General features: G+C 48.1%; 1 pseudogene; it reads right to left on the bottom strand.

Annotated features, from left to right (window-relative positions):
- Positions 1-24,425, bottom strand: part of LOC149325727 (uncharacterized) — a 47,058-nt pseudogene extending 22,633 nt beyond the window's left edge.
- Positions 24,426-24,798: the final 373 nt, after the last annotated feature.

The raw sequence follows: 24,798 nt of genomic DNA, 5'->3' as shown, positions 1-24,798 counted from the left end.
TTAAAACGATGCTCTTCTTGCGGCCCCGATAATGTGACTACCAAAGTCCTCAAAAAATTTGAAAGTTATTCTGTGATAATGTTATCTGAATTATTTGAAAAGTCACTTCAGCTTCGGATATTGCCTGACCATTGCAGGATAGGCAGCGCAGTTTCACTTCATAAATCAGGCGATAATCACGCGGCAAACAACTATAGACCACTATCTAACTTGTGCATCATGCAGAGACTCCAGAACAGGGAGGGAAAGGGGGCGGTCGCCCCCCCCCCCTCCCCCGTTTCCCCTGAGCAGAAACTGTGATGGGGGCAGGGTCCCCCCCGCGTCAGTCTCCAACTGTTTGCGCTGAGATCAGATTTGTGACAAACGCTTCAGTTCCAGGATGTTATTAATGTAACGCAGTGTGGCTGAGTTCACTTAATATTTTATTTCGGAATACTGTCAATCCCATCTTGGGATTTTTTACAGGAGAGGGCAAAACATACAAATTCAGGTCCAGTGCTAATTTTTTTTAAGAGTAGAAAACAAAGGCAAAACATGCAATACAAATGGCAATAATAAATAAAGCAATCATGTCATCAAACTGATGATGTCATTTGATTACAATAAATACACTGAGAAGAGTACTGTAATGCAAGAATACGAGCAAGGTTATGATGAGAGGAATGAAAGTACAGAACTCTCAGCGAGGGTAATAAATTTGTCTATGGTGCGCTGGGCTGTGACTGATGGTTGCAATTGATTTCAATCTCGAACAACTTGTGGAAAAAAAGAATATTGGAAAGTATTACTGCGACAGAAATATTCTTCAAGGGTGAGTGCATGTTTGTGACGTGTTCCTCGTGTAGTGTTTATACGAACAAAGTCTGTGGGAGACATCTTTAATGCATTATTAAGAAGTAGATACAAAAGCTTTAAACGGTGCAATTTGGCACGGCTGGTCAGCGTGTGAAGCCCTGCCGTGGCTGAAAGATCCGTGGCTGAATGCATGCGGCCATAGCAGTTGAAGATAAAGCGCACGGCTTTCCTTTGCACCATCTCGAGCGTCCGTGAAAGTTGAAAACGGATTATCGGACCATAAGTTAATTTACTTCTCCTTCATGTTACCATCTAAACAAGCTAAACCACCTAAATCAGTCGTTCTTAGAAAAGATTTCCTTCGGGCAGATGACACCTCGATTTTAGACCACCTGGACTTGGTTCTTAATGCAGTTGAAGATGATGTCGAAGCCTTGTGGGCTAAATTTTGTGGTGCAGTTAGGTTTTGTATCGATAGGTATGTCCCATCGAAACAAGTTCGCAAGCGTAGCCGTAACCCTTGGATAACCAGGGAAATTATTCACATTAAGCGTAAAATTAGGAGGCTAAGGAAGCAAAACAAGGAGTCAACGCCCCTTTTTGCCAACCTAAAACATAGCATGTTACGTCAAATAAACGATTCAAGAAGAAGTTACTTCTCCGATGGTCTAAACAAGTTCATTAGTAACGATGTCCAAAAGTTTTGGCGCTATTTGAAAAAGAGCAATCTTGACATCCAGAAAACAAATATTGGGGAAACTTCAACTGCTGACGCTTGGGAGATAGCGGAACACTTTAACAAGTATTTCCAGAGCATTTTTTCAAAGCCTGAACAATATGAACTTCAGTATTCAATCTGTACAGAATCGCAAAGTATTACAGTAAATCGTGAAGGAGTCGTAGCCATGCTTCTAGAACTTGAAGATAGCAAATCAGCAGGACCGGATGAAACACCAAATGCTTTTCTAAAGCGTTACGCAGAACAGATATCGGCATTTCTGACTAACCTTTTTCAGTTATCTCTAGATTCAGGTGAAATACCAGCACTATGGCGCACGGCACGTGTTGTCCCAGTTTACAAAAAAGGTGAACCGTTATCTGTCGCGAATTATCGACCAATCTCGATCACATGTACGTGCTGTAAAATGCTGGAACACATTGTAGCATCATATATTCGGCAACACTTAGAAGGGAACAAGGTATTATCTGAATTCCAACATGGTTTTCGAAAAGGGCTCTCAACTGTCACACAACTGCTATCGACTGTGCATGAACTGGGATGTGTGTTAGACGGGAACGGTCAACTCGATGTATTGTTCCTAGACTTCTCTAGAGCTTTTGACCTGGTTTCACATGCAAAACTGTTGTTTAAACTGGAATGTATCGGTATTCCTCAAAATATTGTCCACTGGATCAAGGCCTACCTTAGTGATAGGAAACAATACGTCACCATTAGGAACTGTTCTTCTCGGATGTTAGATGTTACTTCTGGTGTGCCTCAGGGAAGTGTCTTGGGCCCGCTCCTTTTTTTAGTTTTTATCAATGACCTGTTAGATGTTATTCCTGCGCAAGTTTCTGCCCGATTATTTGCCGACAACTGCGTTGTGTTTAAAGAAATTACGTGCACAAAGGATCAAGAAATTTTACAGGATACTCTAGAAGCTATTTCCCACTGGTGTACAAATTGGGGTATGCAGTTAAACACTGATAAAACGGTACTTTTAAGAGTAACAAGGAAAATACACCCGTGTTCCTTTACATATAAGCTTAACAACAATAATATCTTAGAGGTGGGCTCATATAAATACTTAGGGGTTACGTTTACAGATAAATTAACTTGGTCAAAACACATATCAGAAACTTCTGCTGCTGCACTTCGCAAACTGTGGTTTCTTAAGCGAAAACTTAGGAATGCTCCTGCCAGTACTGTCTTGCCTATAACAACTGCGTAAGAGCTAAACTTGAGTACGCGGCGGTTGTATGGGACCCCCATAATAAAAAAGATATCATACAACTCGAGCGTGTGCAAAGAAAAGCTGTGCGATTTATATTTGGAAAATATAGAAGACACGATTCCCCATCTACGCTTATGAAGCAACACAACATTCACACCCTAGAATCCCGAAGGAAGGTTAGTCGCCTCATCTTGCTTCATCACTGCCTGCAAGGAAAAATAAAAATGAAGTTGCCTAATTGCGTCAAAGCTCATTTTACAAGAAGAACCAGGCATACGCAGGAACACTCACTGGCACCAATTTTCGCCCGCACAAACACATTTAAAAATAGTTACTTCCCTAGAACTGTATCCGAATGGAATGCATTACCTTCTCATAGTTTTCTGTAGAGCAATTTTGTAGCAGAGTTGGAACGTCATCTCTTTATTTCATGAGTTTTGTTTGTTTTGTGTTGCGATGCGATGCCTGTCTATATGTTCAATTCTGATTGATTGTCTGACTTATTATTTTTTTCTCTATGCATATGCTTGTCATTTTTTGTATTGAAAAGTGTTTGAATGTGCCCCTCCTGCTAGGACCATGCATGGTCCGCAGTATTTCAAATAAAAAATAAAAAAAACGTTGTTTTTAGTGTGGGGGAACCAAGGTATGTTGGCGTATTCTAAGACCGGACGGATAAAAGTGACGTAAGCAAGAAGTTTTGTATCGGATGTAGAATGATAAAGGGCCCTTTTAAGGAAAAATAACTTGTTCAATGCTTTGCTGGCTATGGTTTGAACATGCGTAGTCCAGTTTAAGTCAGAAGTGATGAATACACCCAAGTATGGATATTCGGTCACACTACGGATATTTATGTTATTTTAAGAATACACATAATCTAATTTACACTTTTTCTTTGTAATAGACATAGAGACCGTTTTTTCAAAATCAATTACCATCTGCCATTTATTACACCACTCTGCAATTTTTCCTAGAGCATTTTTAATTTTTTCCTGGTCATTAGAGTCATTTATTTCTTGGTACAGCACGCAGTCATCCGCGAATAGTCGCATTTTTACTTCGGTTTCATTGGATATGTCGATAATAAAAAGTAGAAACAACAGCGGGGCTAAAACTGTACCCTGAGGTACTCCTCAAAGAACAGGTACTAACTTGGAGGCATGATGGTCGTATTGTACAAATTGGTAACGGTGAGAGAGGTAATTATAAATCCATCGTACGAGTGGTCCATCACCAAATATAGTTCTAAGTTTAAAGTGGAGTTTAGCATGACAGACTCGGTCAAAAGCCTTCGACAGAGCCAGGAAAAGGGCATCGATTTGTGACTGATTATTGAGGCACTGCGCAAAATCATGCATAATTTCTACTAGTTGCGTAGTCGTTGACAAGCCACTACGAAATCCATGTTGGTTTCTGTGGAGTGTGTTATTGACTTCAACAAAATTTGTCAGAAATTTCAAAATAATGTGTTCCAGTAATTTAAAGCATGTACATGTCAGTGATATGGGTCGATAATTAGCAGCAGATGAAATATTGCCAGATTTATGTACCGGAATTACTTTTGTTACTTTCCACTCTGAAGGAAGGCTACACTCGTCGATTGATTTTTGATATATCAGGCAGAGGTATTTACTTACAGGCTCGGCATATCGCTTGAGAAATTTGTTCGGGATTCCATCTGGTCCATCACATTTCTTATCATCCATGTTTAACAACATCATAAGCACTCCAGCCTCGGATATTGAAGGAGTGCCTGACAGCGTGGTCTTACATTCGAATGCGGGGGTAAGGTCAGAGGAGTTGTTATCATGTGTGAACACTGACTGAAAGTGAGTGTTAAAGGTGTCAGCGTCAAGTCCTTCGGTGGATTTTGCCTTGCTGCTTGTGCGTTGGGAACTTAGATATCTCCAGAATTTGCTGGGTGCTGTTTTAATCAACCCATTAAGTGTGGTTTTACAATAAGTCAGTTTAGCAGACTTTATTTTGCTTTTTAATAAGTTAGTTAGAGAGTGAAGGCGAGTAAGGTAGTTTGGATTCGGGCGTATTTTGTTTGGTTTTTTCAGTCGTTTGATTTTACGCTTGAAGTGGATAGCATCGCGTGTCATCCATGGATTCTTTTTCTTTGTGCATTTAGTTACAGTGGGAATGAAATTATCAATGCAATGCCTGACGTGAACCTTAAAACATTCCCAGGCCTGATCAATGGTTGGCGAACCATCCATACACAGTTCAAGGAAATTGGCGTATTCATGGACGAGATATGCCATAATGGCTGCGTCATTTGCCTTTCCAGCCAGTAAAAAGCCAGTAAAAAGTCCTGGTTACAGCGGTCAGTCTATGAGAAGTCACTGAATGGCTGACAGCTTTTCACGAGCATGAATGACTGCTAGATTTTATTAATGCGCTCAATAAATTCTCGCTTATGGAGGTGCCAACTAATGGTTCGTAACCATCCGACCTTCCCACCTGGTCATCATTTAAGACGAGCTTCGCCGACGTTTTCGGCCCCCGCGCCGTGCGGAAACTCCACGCCGAGCAACGTCTCCGTGCTCACGCGCAGCTACCGGCCGAAACATTCACGAGCTATATTGAAGATATCGTCGATTTAAGCAAGCGCGTCAACCTTTCGATGTCCGAGACAGAAAAAGTTGCCCACATTCTTAAAGGGATAACCGATGACGCTTTTTAAAATGTTCCTGGCGAAGAACCCCACCTCCATCAGTGCCGTCATCGAGCTGTGCCGAAGCTTTGAAGTGTTGCGCAAGCAACGCGCTTCTACGCGGCAGTCTGGTGCGCCTACCGAGAGTCTGCTGGCTTCGCCCTTGGTCCCTCGTCTTCGGAGCAATCCCTGTTCGTGGAGCGCGCCAAAGATTTCATACGCGAGGAAGTCGCCCGCCAGCTTTCTCTTTTCCATCACGTTGAAGGGCCCGTCTGCCCTACCGCCGACCTAGCGCCCTCCTTTGCGCCGACTATCCGCCGTGTTGTGCAGGAGCAGGTCGCTGCAGTCCTGGCATTCAGCACCCCGCTTCATCCTGTACCGCTCACCCATGAGCCGTCACCCGGACGCCGCGCTCGGTTGCCCCTCCCACTTACCGCAGTCTGTTATGCCCCGCCCCCGTCCATGCCAAGCCACCACCGCCAGCAGCCTCGTTCTCTCGCACACGACGGCACCCCACGAGCCCTTGGCCCACCGCCGACAATCGGCCCATCTGCTACGCTTGTGGGCTTCCAGGCCACGTCTCTGCCGTCAGCACGTGCGTCGTTCTGAAGATGATGTGCGCCCGTACGGATGCGATCACGAGCCGCCCTCCCCTAATGGCTCGTCTATGCCTCGCCCCGAGTATTCGACTCGCCGCTCGCCTACCCCTCGCCGCCGTTCAATTTCCCCAATGCTTCGGCGCCGAGATACCCTCCCAGTGGAAAAAAATAACCGCAGTTCCGGAGGCAAGAACTGCGTCTTTTGCGAACTCGTTAAGTCCTCCGTTTCCTCCCGCTAACGTGATTCAGGCGTTTGTCGAAGGTGTCCCTGTTCTCGCACTCGCTGACACGGGCGCTGCTGTGCTTGCGATTAGTGACTCTCTTGGCCGCAAAATTCGCAAGGTGACGACGCCCCTGTCTCACTTTTCGCTCCGTACGGTCAGCTCGCAGCGCATCCACCCCATCGCAGCCTGCACGGTAAGCGTTTCTATCAACGACGCAGCATATCTCATCGAGTTTGTTGGGCTGAGTGCGTGCTCTCACGATGTCATCCTAGGATGCGACTTCCTCTCAACCGACCATGCAGTGATATATGGTGCCCGTGCTTAACTTGGGCTGTCTTCCATGCGTAACGTTTCCTTGTGCGACCTGCCTGCGCTCTCCGCTAAACTCTCGTAGCTGCCGACACCGCCATACCACCCTTCTCTTCTGCCCTCGTCCCGTTCCTACCATGTAAAAACATGCGTTACCAGAGAAAACATGCATTCTCTATTCAACACGCCCTATCGAAACTTGCAAAAAGAAATTTACCAACATAAGGACAGCAAGAAAGATTGCATTGCAAAAAAAACAAAACAAAAAAACTGAAGGCACTGTAACCGTTACAAAAACAGGTTCGCTATGTCCCTATGCGTCATTGTAATAATATCTATGTGCTGGAAGTCAATATCGTTCAAAAGAGACGGTAATGAACATTTTGTCCTTTCAACACCAAAGCCAGTCCGTGAAAAAGCAACAAACCATGGTTCGCTTCCTGAATCGCACTTCTTAGTTTGTGTTTGCTTGCAGGGATCCTGGTGCATGAATTGCTCTATGCGTTGTTTTCTATTTTGGTGCCTGAATGTATTTATACGCGCAGCGTGCCAAATAAATGTCAGTTGCTAGTTCAGCGCTGTGTTGTCCTTTTCCTCCTTTCCTCTGCTCTCTTTTTTTTTGGCCTTCGGCCTTGCGCTGTTTCAATCATATCAAACCATGGTGGTTGGTACCTAAAAGAGTAGGCTTTTGTCACTGTTTTCAGGTTTGCTATGTTTAAAACAATTTGTGATCTACTTTGTGCTGCTTTTTTTATAGCCACACAGCAGTTTGTATGCGTATATATTTTCCGCTGTTATGATCCTGCGCTTTCGGAAAAGAGGTAGTGTACGCTCAAACCTAGGCGTATTCTCTATAGCACGGACAGCTTTCTCTTGTAGTAGTAGAAGCTTGTTAATGTTTGTTATAGAGGTATTTGCCTATACTAAGCAGCAGTAGTAAATTTGAGAGTTAAAAAGCGCATTGCAAATAAGTCTCTTGATATTAGCAGGAACCATTCGGCGATTTTCTTTCTTTCATTTCATCTTCTCCCAACAGAGAAAAAAGGAGCAAGTGCTAAAGGCTCATAGCCTGACAGAGGCTCCTGCCACAATTCGGCATTTCAGTGCATACTTAATAAAAAGAAAAGATAGACAGGGAAACAGCTCTGAATTACATAAACACATTTGAACAGATAAATATTTGAACATATAAAAGTGCACATATAAATATGAAATTAGACAACACTTAGTAGAATTTAAGGGAAAAAAAACGCTAAATGCACATCTCGGCACTGTACAAAACTCATGCTCTTGCACAGAAACAAACATATAGATTACAGACACATAGCACACCGCACTCTGATAATATATGTACACCTTGATTACACCGAAAATTAATGAATGCAAACAATGTCTTATTAAAGGAAAGAAACGGTTTTTTAAACAAATATTGCCACGTATCATTGTAGTGTTTGTTCTTTCACGCTCAAGGCTGCTGGAAAGGGCTGTTATCATTTTTGTTCTTTACGCGAGAAGCGACCAGTCTAATCTCGATTGTTCACAGCCATGAACAGCTGCGTCTATGTGTTTCTAGATTACTCTAGATGATCTCGACCTTTTATCTCGAAGTTTCCTTGCCGGCTTTAAATTGAACGATGCCGCGAGCAGCGGACATTCGTAGTTCGACGACTGACGAGCACGTTTGTTGCTTACACCACCGCCGAGTGATTCAGTTCTTTTGTGGGCGCAAGTCAGCCCAAATAAAGAGCTTCGTTTCCAAGACTGGTTGGTGTCTTCCTGACCACTGGACTGCCGTCACTACAACGTGACATCTGGTGGAGGTGCGGGGTAGCCTTCCAGGTACCGGAAAACCCCTGCAAGTCGTGACGCCAGCCCTTTGAGTTATTCGCCGGAAGACCTGACTCCAGTCTACGACGCAGCCTCTGGAGCCTCCAGCCATTACTTACGCTGCAGAAGTGCGCCGTCCTGTACCTCGACGACGGGACCCAAGCCCCTATCGCCCTCAGCCAGCTGCGTTGGACCGCCGCCCACTCGCCCCAACCCGCCCATCCTACGAGCGACGCGCGCAGCCGAGGAAATGCGACGAGTGGAGAACTCCCGACCAGCGCCGCCCACTATGCTTCCACTGTGGCGAAGCCGGTCACGTCCTCCGGCACTGCCCATACAGGAGACTGGGCATCCGAGGGTTCTTTTACGACGCTCCACGACCCCGACCCGGCCAGCGACCAGCCGAAATCGAGGAGTTTTTGCGTCGAGAAGGATACTCATCGCCGAGCCACCTATCGCGTTCTCCGTCGCCATCGTCACCGCGCTAAGTACCTCCTAGCCGAGGCTACGCAGTGCGTGGACGTTTCCCCAGCCCCCGAAGGTTAAACTGAATAAAGCAGCCTGTGGAGGTGAGGTTGCTTCTGAGCGCAAGAATTAAGATCCTCCATCGATGAAATCAGAAGACCATGCCCCCTACGACGACGACGACCCCTACGACGACGACGACCCCTACGACGACGACGATCCCTACGACGACGACGATCCCTACGACGACGACGATCCCTACGACAACACCGACGACAACACCGACGACAACACCGACGACGACGACGACGACGACACGGCCAGACTTGAAGCTTTTACCGCTGCCCTTACACCTTATTAGGAACGCTAAAGGACTCTAAGTGCTCGAAGCATTTCTCCGTGTCTAATTTCATTTTAAAGCATCGAGACGCTGCTTCTTTGGAAGGGGGGTAATGCCACGTATCATTGTAGTGTTTGTTCTTTCACGCTCAAGGCTGCTGGAAAGGGCTGTTATCATTTTTGTTCTTTACGCGAGAAGCGACCAGTCTAATCTCGATTGTTCACAGCCATGAACAGCTGCGTCTATGTGTTTCTAGATTACTCTAGATGATCTCGACCTTTTATCTCGAAGTTTCCTTGCCGGCTTTAAATTGAACGATGCCGCGAGCAGCGGACATTCGTAGTTCGACGACTGACGAGCACGTTTGTTGCTTACACCACCGCCGAGTGATTCAGTTCTTTTGTGGGCGCAAGTCAGCCCAAATAAAGAGCTTCGTTTCCAAGACTGGTTGGTGTCTTCCTGACCACTGGACTGCCGTCACTACAACGTGACAATATGATTTGACATATTTCTTAAACTCAGGTTTTTGGAATTTAATTTCTTTTCCTATGAAATTCAGCAAATAAGGAACTTGGAAATTTAAGATCTGTCTGCCATAATTGGTCCTAGTGAGCGGTATTCTTCTTGTGTGTTTACGTAAGGTGTAATTTGATTCTTGGAGGTTTGCTTCAGAGAGGTACAATTTATTGTTTTTTATGTATTGTAATAACTTGAAACAATATATTTACGCAGCTGGAAGCATTTCATGTTTAATAAATAGTTGTCTGTTGGAAGATCAGACGGTTTTCCTTGATAATTTTCAGATATTCGCAACGCCTTTTTTGGAGGATCGTTAGTTTGTTATAGTTATGAGCTGTACTAAGTACCCCATACTAGACTAAAATGTGATAAGGAATACAATGTTTGCTTCAACCACAAAGGAATGAGCTTACCAATTTTATACATACAGGCCACGGTTTTTCCTAACTCTGCAGCTAATTTATTCACATGCGTGTTTCAGGACATATCATTTTGAAACCATACGCCCAAGTATTTTTGAGCTGTCACCTCATGCAGTCGCGTGTTGCGAAATAATATTACAATATTTCCAAAAGACGGTTTATTTATAGATTTAAATATCACATATTTGGTTTTACTTACATTTAACTGTAACTTATTTGTGTCCAACCAGTAAGAAAGGTTGTCTACTTAATCATTTATTTATTTTTTTATTTATCATCATACCCACAGCGCCATTGGCTGGCATTACAGTGGGGGGGTAGAAGAAAAAGTACACAAATGCCACCGCGTGCAGGTGGTTACAAAAAAAAAAGATAACAATGAGATAGAAAGAACACGGAATTATACACAAAAAAATGTCACAGCATGGAAGAAAATGAATCATTTGATAATATGGACACTACTTCCTCAGGCAGCTTGTTCCATTCCGAAACCGTTTTGGGGAAAAAAGACATTTTAAAAAGGTCAGTCCGGCACCTGTATTCTTTAACTTTAAGTGAATGATCTCTACGTAAAGACACGTAATCAGGGTTGGCTATATATTTGGTTCTGTCTATTCCAGTTCTAGAATGAAATATATTATGAAATAATTTTAAACGCAGTACTTTCCTACGTTTTTGAAGTGAGTCCCAACCCAAAGATTTTTTCGCGCTCGTTACACTAAAATATCGCCCATAGTTATTGAAAACAAAACGAACAGCCAAATTCTGAACTCTTTCTAGCTTTTGAACGTCAAGCAAGGTTTTCGGATCCCAGACTGTGCAAGCATACTCAAGTATGCTTCTAACGTTTGTATTATACAGCAGTTCTTTAGTCTTTAAAGGGAAAAGTTTAGCGTTACGTCGCAGGAAACCTAAAACACGACAGGCTTTGGCAGTAACGAAATGCACGTGACGATGCCAAGACATTGAACTTGTTAAATATACACCAAGATATTTAAATTCCAACACTGAAAGCAGTCTGCTATTATTTATGTTATAAGTGAAAATATGGGGAACCTTCTTTTTAGTGAAACACATATGTACAGATTTTTGTAAGTTAATATGCATTCCCCAGTTCTCACACCACTGGGCCACTTTACACAAATCCTGTTGTAATGCATCGCAGTCACTTTGATCGTTAATAATTCTATACAATACACAATCGTCCGCAAAAAGACGCATGTATGAAGAAATACCTGAAAAGATGTCATTCATGTAAATTATGAACAGTAATGGGCCCAAGACGGATCCCTGAGGCACCCCTGATGTTACAGCCACCTCATGCGATTGTTTCCCGTTGACAACAACACATTGACGCCTAACGCTCAAATATTCCTTTATCCACCTAATAACGTTCTCATTTATGTTGTACCAGTATAATTTTTGTATTAATAAGGCATGTGATACAACGTCAAAGGCCTTCCTAAAATCTAGAAAAATACAGTCAACAGAATATCCCTTATCTAAAGCACTTGACAGGTCATGTACAAATTCGGTAAGCTGGGTGACACACGAGTAACCACTGCGAAAGCCATGTTGATTAGTATTTAATAATGAATGTATACTAAGATGATTCATAATACTAGTATAAAACACATGCTCTAAAACTTTGCATAATACACTGGTCAAGGACACTGGTCGATAATTTGAAACAACATTCCTAGGTCCCGATTTATGTATAGGTACAACATTAGCAAGCTTCCATTCATCAGGCAAGGAGCCTTCCTGTAATGACTTTGTGAAAAGAATTTGAAGGTACCTTGACAACGCAAAAGCACAAGAAGAGAGCAGGATCGTGGGTAAGCCGTCCGGACCGGTGGCACTGTTATCTTTTAAGCGTTCTAAGAGCGACACAATTCCTCGCTGATCAAATTCAATGTTCTCCATGGGTTCCGTACTGTTTTTTCTAAGTGAGGCATTGGCGCATTTGAAAAGGATAGGTTTGTGTCATTTGCATACATGACTATTCGAGGTGAAGAAGGTATTAATGGACGATCACTTACGTACAGATTAAATAATAAAGGCCCCAGTATCGATCCTTGAGGAATACCATTTAGAACTACTGATAGTGGCGAGGACAGTTTATTAAGACACATATTGATACCGTTTGGTCAAGTAGCTCTCTAAGAGTATGTGCGTATTCCCTCGTATTTCATACCTTTGCAGTTTACATAAAAGAATGTCATGATTAACGGAGTCGAATGCTTTACAATGATCTTGAAATAAGCCAACCGTGTATAAACGATTTTCGATGTTCTTTATTATTTCTTGCTTGACGTTGAGTAGTGCGAGTTCACATGATTTGTTCTTCTGGAAACCGTACTAAGCATCGCTCATTATAGTTTATTTATGTATGAAGCTTATTAATCTTAAATTTATGATAGTTTCGAACACTTTTGAAAAAATTGGAAGGACAGGTATGGGCCTGAAGTTATTTACTGAGCTATCATTCCCACGTTTATGAATAGGACTTACTCTAGCTATCTTAAGGCTTTCAGGAAATATTCCCGGCTCAAGCATACAATTATTAATGTGAGTTAAAACTGGTTAAATAATGTCAGCTACATGTTTTGTGGGGACAGCTTTTATATCACCAAAGCCAGAGGCAGAAACATTTAGTTTACCAGTTATTTTGCTGACTTCATGAGGGGAGGTAGGGGACAATATAAGCGAGTTTACCACGCTTTCACTTGGCGGGGCAGTAGAAAGAGTATGCTGATGATGACTGCAAACGTAATTTCCACAACTGATAAAATGTTGATTCAGCGCTACTATTGAATCTTTAGCATTCAGACTATGGTCATTTAGTGTAACATTCAATATGTGTTCCTGCCCATTTTTACCAGTTAAGTTTCTCACTTGATGCCAGATTTTTCTCGGATCATTAAAAATACGCGTAAACAGTTCCTCATAGTATTTAAGTTTGGCCGTTTTTATTTCTGTATTAACCTTATTGCGAAATTTCTTGTAGCGAACAAGTTCACTCTCATCGCGACTCTTTATAAATGAAAGGAACATTTTATTCCTCTCTTATATTTTCCTTTACAGTGTGACATTTATCCATGGTTTCCTTACTTATTTATCCTGGCTAGCCTTTGTTTGCATAGGGAAAGCTCTTTCGTAGCACGTAATAAAATAAATAAATTTTTTTTGTAAGCATCATTTGGGTTTGACTCATTTATTACCGATACCCAATTGACATTTTCAATAAGGATGCGAAAATGTTCCAGTGAACGTGAATTTATGCGGCGGTAATAACAAAAACCTCTTCTACCTATGCTATTATGTTGCGGTATGAAGAAAAAAACTGGTAAATGGTCACTAATGTCTACAGACATACCGCCGGCTGACGAGTTTGGGGGATGTAGATTTGTGATACACAAGTCTATCAAAGTGGAACTATGCTGGGTGTTACGTGTGGGTATAGTGATTGCGTTTTAACATGCGTAAGAGTTTATTAAGAGGTTAAGCTGTCTTGAACACGTGTCATCGATCAACATATCTATATTAATGTCACCTTGAACTGCAAACGCCTTGCCGGATTTATGCAGATACGTCAACAGGTCCTCAAGGAAAGAAAAGAACTGGATTCTGCTCCCACATGGCGGTCTGTACAACACTGCGGCTAAGGCCCCGTTTAAGCGAAGTAAGAGGCATTACACATTCTGATATATCAGGGAAAATTCAGGGATGACTTCGTGTTTTGTAGTCTTTCTTACATATGTATGCTGCCACGCCCCCACCACGGCTGATGGCTCTGTATCTTAGGTGGCATACATAATCTTTAACCTGAATGGGACTATCGCGTTCGGTTAGCCATTTATCCGAGAACAATATGTCAAAGCGAGATCTAGTGTGTACAATTAAATCATGTATGCTGTCTTGTTTGTTTCCCATGCTACTAGTGTTTATATGTATATTATAGAAAGGAACCTATTAAAGTCTAAGTAAGTCTGACAAAGTGTTCTGTAATCATAATAACAACACTGAAAGTTGTTTACAGAGTCTATTTTCCTTAGTCATCCATGCCGCTCGTGTTCAAGTCATCTAACCTGTCATTTGATCTAGGTCTGCAGTACAGGCAATGTGGACAATAGTCGACGTGTCATCTTGTCGAGCTAGCACTTTTCCTCGGGCTGTCCACACATACTTCCATCCTATGTCCTTTTTATTTTTCTTAGCAGCCCCTAACAGTTGTTTTGCCTTCCTTGTCAGATGTTCGTTGACATAGATATCTTCTGTTTCTTCAAACACAAGTGCTTTTGCGTCAATTTTTGTTTTCCATGCTTTGACGAGAAAGGCGTTGCACAAAGCAGACAATGAGGTTTGTCTCGTTATGTCTAGAAGTAGGGACTTTGTGGCAGACATCAATATCCCTTTCATCGATTTCTTCTTTCAGAAGTTCAACAATTTTCCTTACTGTTTTCACTAGTTCCGCATCAAAAGGAATACCTTTGATTTCCAAAATATCGGACTGATGATAGCGCTGAAGTTCCTCAATTTTTTCTGTCAGTAGACCATGTTCAGCTTTAAGAGCCCTGTTGTCTTTTAAGACTTGCTGGATTTCTTGTCTTAGGTTCTTAATGTCTGCAGTGTCTTGTTTCAATGTCTTGATTTCATTTAATGCTTCTTTTATCTTTTCAAGTTCCTCAAACAGCTCAGTGCGAAGATCTTCAAGAGCCTTTTTAGCCTTGGCTAATACACTACACGCGACATGCACAGCGTTCACAAGCATTAAATTTCACTTCATTTCGGTAGTAGTGCACAAAGATAAGTAAACAGAAATACGATATTGATTTCCCTTACCTGCAAAAGCAGATAAGTTTAGATGCGTTCTCGAGGTGCACTGCTGCCGAAATGCGGATAGCACTCGCCGTCCAGCCGTTTATGTAGCCCACAGAATCTCTGGAAACGCCCCCAAGTGGTCGCGTTGGTATCAGCAGTATCGGCAGTTCAACGAATTGCAGAACCGAACTGACGACGTCGTATTTAAGAAGCGTAGCTTGTTGGGCCAGCTGGTGCATGGTAAGCGGAAAACCAGCGGAAAGGACGCTTTCACAAGGAGAAGTACACAGGACAACGCTGTAAACACAAATGAAAATTCTTTACTTGATGAATCGTCAACATCATGACAGGGCGCACATGCGCGAGAGCAACCACAAACGTTAACAAAAATAACAAACACGAAATAGATTAAGCGATCGAAGAAAGCGCGTGGCAACCTATGTTCCATTCATGAAACTATACTCTTTTGCCGTGAACCTAACAGAGCTGTCGCTGTCTCATTCAGTTCCTAACTGCTTGATTTTGAAGGCTTCTAAGATTTCTCGTTTTATCTGCGTTTTGCCGCGGCCAATGATTCTTACATTATGGAACAAAGGGGTGCAGTCTTTGCAGTGGTTGCAATGTCGTGGCAGATTTGCTGTGTTGCCTGGCTGCAGCGAAGTGCAGCCAGGCAACTTTTGACTTGCTACCTTTCTTCCACGGTGGTAGAACATGAAAACTGCAGGTGCATACAGAAGCAGGGCGTTCCAATTGGCTCGTGTGTAGCTCCTATTTTGTGCCACATATTTTTATCTCATTTTGGCAATGTGTTGCATGACACGCTTATTGACGATCGAGTAATGAAAGTGTTTAGGTTGTGGGGTTACTGGCACGGTTTGGACCCTGAACTCAGGGCCAACGCCACTCCGCTAGCTCGACCACACCTGTGGCCGCGAAGAACACACCTCCGAGGAATAAGCCCGCAGGCAAAACCTTTAATTGGGATCTCCCAATGTATTTCCTCGGTCGCGCGCAGGCAGCAGCGGCAGGCAACAGGCACAGGTCACAGGCACGGGAGACAGGCACAGAGCAGTTCAGGTCACCTGGGCCGCCGCTGGTGTCGCGTCCGCTCTCTCTCAAGGCTCGCTGTCAACTCTCCATCAGACTCTCCCGTGCGCGCGGCCCGCACGGCCGCCGAAACCGAGAGAGGGGTGGGTAAGGAGGGCTGCCCACGTGACGACGCGTAGTCGCGGGCACCTCCCCTCCGTTCCCCCCGCCGCCGCGCCTCCAGAGGAAGAGCCGCGGCAGGCCACGAGAGAGAGAAGGGTGCATCCGGCGGGCGAAGGGCAACATGGATCCCCACACCCTCCCTCTCTCAATAGTGACCTCCACCCGCTGAAGCGAACTCGGCGGATCAGCAGGTCCATGTCGCCTTTCCGGAGACTGGGCCCCGGGATGGTAGCTCTGCGCCTGGGGCGCGGGCCAGACCAGGATGGCGCCCGCGAAAGCCGGCCTGCTCCGCATTCAGGCCGCCCATCGTCAGCTCGCCCCGCGCTGTTCCGGAACCGCCGCCGAGGCCCCGTGCGATGGTGTGGGGGCGAAGTTCGGCGGCTCGACCCCAGCCGCGCGCCGCTCTCCGTGCCGTCGCTGAAGCCAGGGCCGTAAATCAGGGCAGCCGGAGGGGGCTCAGCTCCTCCGAGCGGGCGTCTTGCAGTGTTCCGGGCACAGGAACTACACCGGCTTGTGTATCCACACAGGCAGGGTGGGCACGAGACCTCTCGCACCAGGCTTTGCCGTGGTCGGCATGGGTCACATTCGGCGATCTCGCCCAGTTCGGATATTGTGACGTCGGGGGCAAGGATCTCCTTGCATGAGGTCCACCGTGCGCGATCTCGCGCGTCTGGCGTTCCTTCGCCGTTTGCTCGATCTCGAGCTGTTTTGGCAACCGACGCCGCCGTGTGCGTGATCTCACGCTTTCGGCATTCTCCCGTTGCCCCAGCGAGCTCGCTGGCTTCGGGTATTATAGCGATGCCTGTAGAGATCTCTCTGGGCTTCGCTCGCCTCTGCACAATCCTGCGCGGGTGGCGTTTCTGCTTCCACAGCAACCTCCCTCTGGAAGTACTGTTTCAGCTCTCCCACGTGAATGGGTCCGCTGATTCGGCCCGATCTCGGGTCTTTCAGCCGGTAGTTGAGCCGCGAAAGCTTCTCAGCGATCAGGAAGGGTCCCACCCATTTGGGCGCTAGACTGGCCGCGAAACCTGCGGTTGCATCGCTGAGTGCGTGATTGCGCTTGAGAACGAGGTCTCCCATCTGAAAGTCCACGTCTCTGTGTGCGCGATCATAAGTGGCCTTTTGACTTGCCCTGGCCTTCGCGCGGCTGCGGTTCGCCTCCTTAATGGCATTTGCGAAACGCTCGCGCAATCGCCTTGCGTAGTCGTCAACATCTGCCGTGACTTCGCGGACACTCTCCGACCCTTCCATCCGAATTGTGTCCATAGGCGTGTTCAGCTCCCTGCCAAACATGAGAAAAGACGGCGTGAAGCCGGTCGAGCGATTTGTGCTCGTGCGCAGAGCGAAGGAGATAGCGTCCAAGTGCTCATCCCAATCATTGTGCGATCTCGCATATGCGCCCAGGAGCGGCTTGATATCTCGATTTCGGCGCTCGCTCACATTGGACTGGGGATGGTAGCACGTGGTTTTCTGCTGCCGGACACCCATTGCTGCACACGTATCACGGAAAACTTTCGATGTGAAATACGTGGCATTGTCAGTGATCAGCCGCTTTGGGAAGCCGTAGCGGCAAAACACTTCACACAGCTTTGCCAGGATCTCCCGGGCAGTCGCTTTTCGCAGCGACCCCATCAAATCGCACGCCAGGATCTCCCAGGGCTTGGTGCTTAGGATGGGTTGGAGTAAGCCAGGTGGCTTTCCACCTCTAGGCTCTCTCTCTTGGCAGACGTGGCATGTTCGTACATATCTACATACGTCAGCCTTCATTCCCGGCCAGGTAGCAAACCGACAAAGCTTCTGCCATGTCTTTGGAGCGCTCCCGTGACCGTCTGCGTCGTGATAGTGCCGCATAGCGGCGCGCCGCAGTTTGCGCGGAATAACGGCTTTGAAACTCTCATCCGAGGCTTCTTTGCCTGGCACGTATTTTAGCAAAGCTCCATCACGGTCCAGCAGGAAGTTCTCCAACTCACTCGCCGCAATACCAGCGACACTAGAGTTAGCGCCAACCACACTACCAGTGGCTTCACAGCGCAATTTGGCCTGACTCGTCGGAGTGTCTGTCTCTTCACTAAGACTATTGATCAACTCCTGACAGAATGAGTCTTCCTGCTGAGCCTTGACAAGCTCTTCTCTGCTCAACGCCACCTCGAGAGGGATCCCCGCTCCAACGAGGTGCATGTGCTCTCGGGGCTTCGAAAACGGGGCACTCCCCGCAACGAGCTCCTTCCGCAGAGGGGGAGACAGTTGCCACTCTGCCTCCTCCTCGTCCTGGCTGGCCGGTTGGGTGTCAGTGACCGGCGCCCGTGACAGCGCATCGGCGACTACATTTGCAGTGCCTTTGCGGTAACGCACTTCGAACTCGAAGCGTTGCAGTGTCAGGGCCCATCGCGCAAGCCTCCCGCTGGGCTCACGCAGGCGTTTCAGCCAGGTTAAGGCCATATGGTCGGTCTCGACCGTGAACTTTGTTCCCTCTACGTACATCTCGAACCTTCGAAGTGCGTAGATGATGGCCAGGCATTCCTTTTCTGTCGCTGAGTAATTGCGTTCTGCCGGCGTCAGGGCGCGGCTCGCAAATGCCACAGGTAGGAGTTCATGCCCCTCCATCTGAAGGAGTACTGCTCCCACCCCGATATCACAGTCATCTGTCTGGATAACAAATGGGCGGTTCAGGTCGGGCAGCTTCAAAGCCGCCGTCTCAGCGATAGCGTGCGAGAGCTGATGAAAGCTCTTTTCCTGCTCGTCTCCCCATATCCACGGAGAAGACTTTCTTAGCAATCTTGCCAAGGGCGCTTGCAGTCCCACACAGTTAGGAATGAAATGGCGATAGTATCCCACCATGCCAAGATAACGGCGAACACCGCTCACATCTTTAGGCTCAGGAAACTCCAGGATCCCCCGAAGCTTCTCTGGATCAGGAGACACCTGTCCCCGTTTTACTCGATATCCAAGCAAGCTCACCTGAGCCTGGCAGATTTGCACCTTTGCGGGATTGAGCGTGATGCCAGCCGCCCTGAGATTTCCCAGGACATCTCTCAGGTGATCGAGGTGCTCCTCGAAAGTTTGAGAGTAGACGATCACATCGTCCAGGTATGCGAGAGCGTGATGCCATCTGGCGTCTCCGAGTACACGGTCCATCAGCATTTGGAATGTGCTCGGAGCTCCGGACAAACCGAAAGGCATTCTCGTGAAGTGAAACAGACCTCTGTGACACGTGAAGGCCGTTTTGCACTCATCGCCCGGTCGCATTTCGACCTGCAGGTACCCCTTGCTTGCGTCAAGAATCGAGAAGAACTTAGCGCCGCCGAGATTTGAGACGACCTCGTCTATTCTCGGGAAGGGGTACGCATCTTTCTTTGTGACCGCATTCAGCCGCCGATAGTCAACGCACAAGCGCCACGTGCGATCTTTCTTCGGCACAAGAACCACTGGGAACCCCCAGGGACTGGAAGAGCGGCATATGAGACCAGCATCGAGCAACTCCTGGAGCGCCTCGTCGATAGCTTGCCGTCTGGCAGCACTGACGGGCCTTGGGTTACATTTCCAGGGCAGCGCGTCACTCGTATCTATGCGGTGCTGCACCAAACTACTGCATCCCGGCTGGTCCGTGAATATCTTGTCAAAGTCATCCAACAACGACAAGAGGCGGTCACGTTCGAGCTGTGTCAGCGCACCGGCATCTGCCAGTAAGTTGTGCATTTTCGCCCCCGATCTCGGAGGAAAACCGTGCTGACAGGCCGCCGCTGCCGATCTCGGCATTGGGCGGGGAAACCCGCTGTCTCTTAGCTCGCCGACATCTGTCGGTACAGCCTGCTTTCCCTTCTCCGACCTCGGAGAGGGCGCATTGGAGCGGGCCGCTGCTGCCGATCCCGGCATTTGGCGGTGCGGGCTTTGCTCGTGGGAGGTATTTCGCTCCTCCGCGGGCGTGTCGGCCGTGCGTTCTGACAACGATCTCGTTGCAGTCGGCGGGTCGACAAAGGGCCTCAGTGGGGCGCGCGGGTTCTCCCGATATCCGCCACAGGCGATGTCTACAACCAGTCCAGTTTTCGCCAAGAACTCTCGGCCTAGAATAACTGGCACTGTGGCCTAGAATAACTGGCACTGTGAGACCAGGCAGGTGAACGAAACGCATTCTGCGCACACGCTGATCCCAGCGCACTGCGAGGCGAACGTCACCACAGGACCGCACCTCTCCGCTAGCTAGCTGGAGTGGCGTCCTTCGCTGTCGCAACCGAACGGATCTCCACCGGAGCTGGGAAACGACCTCGTCTCCTATTAGCGAGATGCTTGCCCCCGTGTCCAGCAACGCCTTAAAGGTACTCCCCGCAACTGAGAGGTCCATGAAAGGCGCAGGCGTGTTAGTTGGTTCTCCAACTTTGAACGCGGACATGACGGGGATGGGCTCCCGAGCGTTGGTAGCCTCCGCCGGTGCTGCTACCGGCGGCCTGCCTCGTTTCCCGATCTCGAGGGGCAGTTTCTGGCTATGTGACCACTCTGGCCACAATTAAAGCAGCGCACAGATCTCCATGCTTCCCGCTGCGACGCTCGGGGGGTCTCAGTGGCACCTCGGCCATCCAGCCGTACACGGATCTCCGTGGGTGCTTTCTGAGCAGGTGTGGGCTTTTGTCGCGGTACCCCGCAGATCTCCGGGGGTTGTGTATCAGCACTCCGCAGCCCGTACCTGTAGGGATCCAGAGCACGATCCGATATTGCGAACGGCATCCGCTCGTTCGTGAACGCACCTGCCATGGGAGTGATCTCACCCCTTAACGCTGCAGCGCCGCTCCAGGCACACCTTGGCTCGAGGCACTCCTCAGCCGGCGGTGGGGGCCGGTATTTACGGGCCGCTGAAATTTGAGCCTGGACTCGGCGCGCTTCAACGGCAAGCTCGTTCAAATCGCTGCATCTGCAGCTCCTCAAGTAGAGGGAAAATGTCGGATGGCTTTGCCGGATGACACGTTCCACTCGCTCCGAACTCTGAGCTCCTGGGTCTGCATATTCATACAGCTCTTGCATCGCTCGTACGAACTCGACAAGCGATTCATCCGGGGCCTGTGTCCGCAGTTCAAGCTCTCGTCGCATACGCAGCTTGTAATCGTATGGAAGGAACTCCTCCCTGAACAAGCGTCGGAAATCAGCCATGTTGCCTGCTGTGTGGACAACCAACTGGTACCACCGGGCGGCTTGATCAACGAGTGCGACGGGGAGAACTCGTCTCAGAATCTCGCTCTCGCTCAGGTCACTCGCTAGCTCGTACCGGCGCAGGGCCAGCAGAAAGTCATTCGCACTTTGCTTGTCGCTGTAGCCACTGTAATTCGGTATCGGCACTCCAATCCGACGGCCGGGCGAGCGCGCTAATTGCAACATCTGCTGCAAAGCGTTTGCGAGGACGTTTGCGATGTTCTCTCCTTCCGCCGGACACACTGCGCGCTCTTCAGCCGCCTGGCTGGGTGCGCGTCCCACATTTGCGGGCGTAGTTAGAGCGGGGCCAACTGGCCAGCTTTTGTCTGAGGCGGGAAAAGGGTTGCCTTCGCCAATTGGCGGTGGCTTGTAGTGGTGCTCGGGACCTCCCGGAGCAAGGTGCGCTGCGTCACCCTCTGCCATCTGGCGGGGAGCGCTGCCCGCATCTGCGGGCATCGACGCAGTTAGACCACCTGGACTGAATGCGTGCGCAGGAGTTGAAAGGAGCGAGTAGCCGACGCCACGATCTCCTGGGTGGAAACTCGCTTTGCGAACCGCATCTGCGGACGCGCCTGAAACGTAGCGGAGCGTTTGGAAGCCACTGACACCGGACTTTGGCTTTCCTTGCTGGCCGGGATCTCCCGGCGCGTAACCAGTTGCGCGACCCGCATCTGCGGGAGCGCCTGGGGACACGTTCAGCAGAACGGAACTCCTGTAGCTACAGCCATCTGGCTGCTCCAGCTCGGAGTATTCACCAGGAACTCCTGGCGCAATATTTCGGACGCCAGCCGCGCCTGCGGCTTCATGCATAGCGCCCGACCGACCTTGCGCTACCGCATCCGCGGTCGGTTTAGATGTGGCCACGGAAACGATGCTCGAGATCTCCCGTGCTTCGCCGCATACATCAGCCAACATCATTAGGTCCGGCAGCCCGTAGCGCGGGCTGGTCATGCTGTTCTTCGTGAGCTAGCACCCCACCTGGAACTCCAGAGGGGCCCCACGTTGGTGCGCCAAAATGTGGGGTTACTGGCACGGTTTGGACCCTGAACTTAGGGCCAACGCCACTCCGCTAGCTCGACCACACCTGTGGCCGCGAAGAACACACCTCCGAGGAATAAGCCCGCAGGCAAAACCTTTAATTGGGATCTCCCAATGTATTTCCTCGGTCGCGCGCAGGCAGCAGCGGCAGGCAACAGGCACAGGTCACAGGCACGGGAGACAGGCACAGAGCAGTTCAGGTCACCTGGGCCGCCGCTGGTGTCGCGTCCGCTCTCTCTCAAGGCTCGCTGTCAACTCTCCATCAGACTCTCCCGTGCGCGCGGCCCGCGCGGCCGCCGAAACCGAGAGAGGGGTGGGTAAGGAGGGCTGCCCACGTGACGACGCGTAGTCGCGGGCACCTCCCCTCCGCTCCCCCCGCCGCCGCGCCTCCAGAGGAAGAGCCGCGGCAGGCCACGAGAGAGAGAAGGGTGCATCCGGCGGGCGAGGGGCAACATGGATCCCCACAAGGTATGTGGACGATTTCTTAATTTTCTTGAAATTAACTTCCCGTGACAATGTTGAGGCGGCCTCAAATGACATTTTGACCTTTTTTACCGATACCTGTCCTGACTTGAGTTTTACTCATGAGGTGCCCCTTGATGACTCAATTAGGTTTTTAGATTTGACTCTCGCTTTCTCTGAAGAGACCCATGCTTGCTGGAGCTACTTTCCACGTACCAAGAAAAGCCTGCTGCCCTACTCCTCCTCATATTCAAAACTTGTGAAGAGAGTTAGTTTAGTTTATTGGGCGTTTAACGTCCCAAAGCAACTGAGGCTATGAGGGACGCCGTAGTGAAGGGCTCCGGAAACTTGGACCACCTGGGGTTCTTTAACGTGCACTGACATCGCACAGCACACGGGCCTCTAGAATTTCGCCTTCACGAAATTCAGCCGCCGCGGCCGGGATCGAACCCGCGTCTTTCGGGTCTGCAGCCGAGCGCCGTAACCACTGAGCCACCGCGGCCGGCCTTGTGAACAGAGGCATTGCCAACCTTTGCCTCGGTAATGCTCTGCGCAGGTCTTGTACACACAATATGCAAAAGAGTTTCTTAGGGCAGCTTGACCGCTTGAGGACAGCGGGCTACCCTGACGACGTCCTCGTTTCTATTGCTGAGACCTCGACCAGCAAGTTAAATTCACAGTACAAAAGAGATGAAACGCCTAGTGAAGAATTAAGACCCGCTGTAATGCCATACCTGCATAAAGTGTCACATAACGTTAAGAAGGTAGCCATGAAATACGGTGTTAACGTTTTCTTGTGAAACAGCGCAACGGCACAAGGCCAGAGGACAAGAAAGGACGAAACACAGCGCTGCTGTTTCGTCCTTTCTTTTCATCTGGCCTTGTGCCGTTGCGCTGTTTCACAAGAAATCATGTCAGACCAACGCGCCCATCAGTTTTTATTGGTGTTAACGTTGTCTTTTCTGCGCCCACCATACTATCGTCGGTTTGTTCACGTATCTCTAACATTATGACAAAAAAGAAATGCAATGTCAAGCACCAGAGCATGTTCACTAAATGCACAGCCGATGTTGTTTACTCGCTCCCACTGTCCTGTGGCAAGGCCTACATAGGTCAAACTGGTCAATGCGTCAACGACCGTATGAGGCAGCCCCGCACTTCGCTGAAGCCAGGCAACACAGCAAATCTGCCACGACATTGCAACCACTGCAAAGACTGCACCCCTTTGTTCCATAATGTAAGAACCATTGGCCGCGGCAAAACGCAGATAGAACGAGAAATCTTAGAAGCCTTCAAAATCAAGCAGTTAGGAACTGAATGCGTCAGCGACAGCTCTGTTAGGTTCACGGCAAAAGAGTACAGTTTCATGAATGGGACATAGGTTGCCACACGCTTTCTTTGATCGCTTATCAATTTCGTGTTTGTTGTTTTTGTTAACGTTTGTGGTTGCTCTCGCGCATGTGCGCCCTGTCCTAATGTTGGCGATTCATGAAGTAGAGAATTTTCAGTTGTGTTTCCAGCGTTATGTGAACGCGTCCTTTTCGCTGGTTTTCTCCTTACTGACGACGTCGTCTTGCGGCTGGCCCAGGATTCCAGACATGGCTGCAAAAGCAGATATGGTTTAACAAAACGTTCAGTTGGGCGAGTTGGTAGATATTCATGATGTGAACAGCGCGAACTACAAGGGACAAGAAAAGAAAGAAGAAAAGAATGCCAGTGGTGTCGCTGTTGACAGTTTTCTTGAACTGCTTTCCTTTTATCTGGCATCGACCTTCGTGAAGTGGGACGATCGGTGCTTCGTTCAACGGTCGGGGGTGTGTATAGGTTCCAGAGTTGCCCCAATCCTCAGCGAAATATTCCTTGGGATGGTGGACAGGGCCCTCGAAGAAGATATCAAGCTTCTAGCAACCAAAGTATTCCGGTATGTGGACGACTACCTGGTGTTCACTAGAGAAGGGAGTGACATGAGAACC

This window comes from Amblyomma mixtum, chromosome 10 (genome assembly GCF_055824585.1).
Source record: "Amblyomma mixtum isolate Tamu chromosome 10, ASM5582458v1, whole genome shotgun sequence".
NCBI classification, from domain to species: domain Eukaryota; kingdom Metazoa; phylum Arthropoda; class Arachnida; order Ixodida; family Ixodidae; genus Amblyomma; species Amblyomma mixtum.
This window is presented reverse-complemented; position numbering and strand designations above follow the sequence as displayed.